At 42.5% G+C, this 2,500-nt stretch overlaps 1 protein-coding gene across 1 annotated transcript in view; it reads right to left on the bottom strand.

Moving 5' to 3' along the window:
* LOC145399798 (uncharacterized) overlaps positions 1-2,500 on the bottom strand; it is a 662,740-nt gene that overhangs the window by 436,169 nt on the left and 224,071 nt on the right. The window lies entirely within an intron of this gene.

Genomic DNA, 2,500 nt, shown 5'->3' with positions numbered 1-2,500 from the left:
CGCCACCAACCCTAGATATCATCACTTTTGTTATATATATATATATATATATATATATATATATATATATATATATATATATATATATATATATATATATATATGTGTGTGTGTGTGTGTGTGTCCATCTACCTATCCATATATATATATATATATATATATATATATATATATATATATATATATATATATATCAGTGTCCATCTATCTATCCATCTACCAAAACTCCTTCCGACCTACCAACCTTCTTACTCACCCACTTATCTATCTACCTACCTACTGTACCTACCTTTCTATCTACTTACCTGCCTACCTACATAGCCCCTTAATTATCTGTCCACGCATCTACCTATCAACGCACCGACCCGACTACCGACCTACTCACCGACCCAACTAACCGTTTAATTACCTATCTATCTACCTTCCTCCCTCCCTACCCACTCATCTACCAACCCACCTACCCACCTGTCAAGCACCTCTACCCCTCCCCATCTACCCCCACGTCCCATCAGAGCGCCGTAACAGAATCATCCATCAAACTAACCGTCTCTTTATTCCTTAATTATAGACTGGCATCCTTCCCTCCTATCTTCCCTCCTTCACACCTCCCTCCTTACCCTCCATCCTTCCTATACTCCCCCCCTTCCCTGCCTCCTTCCTCTTTCCTTCTTCCCTCAATCCTTCTTTTTCTCCTTCACCTCCTTCCTCTCTACCTCATCGGTCTATAATTCTTTTCCTCCTTCCTTACCCCCCTCCTTCTTTCCCTCCTTCCCTGTCAATCTTCTTCACTTGCTCCTTCTCTCTCTCTCTCTCTCTCTCTGCGACCAGTTTAATCCAGTGTAGATGATCGATGTGTCATTATATCGTGAGAGAGAGAGAGAGAGAGAGAGAGAGAGAGAGAGAGAGAGAGAGAGAGACGAACTTCTTCCTCCGCTATTTTCCTACTTGACCTTTCAATTACGGTCTCTCTCTCTCTCTCTCTCTCTTAATTATGTAGCTACCTGTCTATATCTATCTATCTATCTATTTACTAACTTACCTATGAGTACCTTAGCTATCTATCTGCTTATCTATCTATCCACCTACCTACCTGCTTGCCTCCCTACCAACCAACATACATACATACACAGACATACACACATGCGTACCACACATACATACATAACTTTACATACATACATACACATGACTACCTACATACCTGGTTATCTATCTACCTATTTATCTATCTATGTATCGTCTATCTATCTACCCATCCACCTACTTACCTACGTACCTACCTACTTACCCACCTTCCAACCATACTATCTACCTACCTACCAACCGACCAATCTACAATTCCAGCATTCCACACACACACACACACACACACACACACACACACACACACACACACACACACACCAATACCTAAACCATCCCATGCCCCGAAAAAAAAATAGGAAGCATAAAATAGTGATAAAAAAAATTGGCCACAACAACTAACATGAAACAAGACCCCAATTAGGCTCCTATTAGCGTGGGGGGGGGGGTAGTTAGAGAGGAATATAGTAGTGAAAATTAGGAGTGTAGGAGAGGAGAAAGGGATAGATGTGTAGTGAGCATAGACAATAGATACAGGAGGATGAAAAGCGATAGATATTAACAGACAAGGAATAATTTGAGAATAAGTAAGATAAACTGAGGTGATTAAAATATTAAGTTGTAAAGTGTCATTATTAAAATCATATTCATTATTCTTATAACGATTTACCCATTAACATTATGACAAACATCAGCATGACACTCAACACTACCACCACTATCATCATCACTACCATCATCACCATTACCCCTACCACCACCACTACAACTCTTATCACCACCACAACCATCATCACTACAACCATCAACCACAACCACCATCTACCACAACCATAACCACCTTCAACCACAACCACCACCACCACCACCTACATCAACCACAACCACTACAACCACCAACCACAACTACCACCATCAACCACCACCACCACCACTACCAACCACAACTACCACCATCACCCACCCTCACCCCCATCAACCACAACCATCACCACCATACACAACAACCACAACTACCACCATACACCACAACCACAACTACCACCATCCACCACAACCACCACCATCCACCACAATGCAGCACAGCCATCCAGCACAATCAGAGCGGCCCGTTTAACTGCCCTAATCATTGGGGGTGGCAGTTAGTGGGGATAAAGACCCTAATTAGGGCAAGGGTGAAGGAAACGACTTGGTGGGGGTGGGGGTGGCGGGAGTAGTGGTGGTGGGGGAGAGTGGGGGTGGATGCAATAGTTGTGTGGTAGTAGTAGTAATAGTAATGGTGGTGGAAGGTGTAAATCCACTTAGTTAACCACACCTATTGATTCATTCTTCCTCCAAACCCTACTGCATCTTAGAATTCAAAGTTAAATTCTTCTTCACTGCACCAAGAATACAACCTTGAACTCATACTCGTCGC

This window comes from Coenobita brevimanus, chromosome 50 (assembly GCF_032717465.1).
Source record: "Coenobita brevimanus isolate Jiangsu-jjx chromosome 50, ASM3271746v2, whole genome shotgun sequence".
Taxonomy (NCBI): domain Eukaryota; kingdom Metazoa; phylum Arthropoda; class Malacostraca; order Decapoda; family Coenobitidae; genus Coenobita; species Coenobita brevimanus.
The sequence above is the reverse complement of the archived record's forward strand: the minus strand, read 5'-3'. Positions and strand labels throughout refer to the sequence as shown.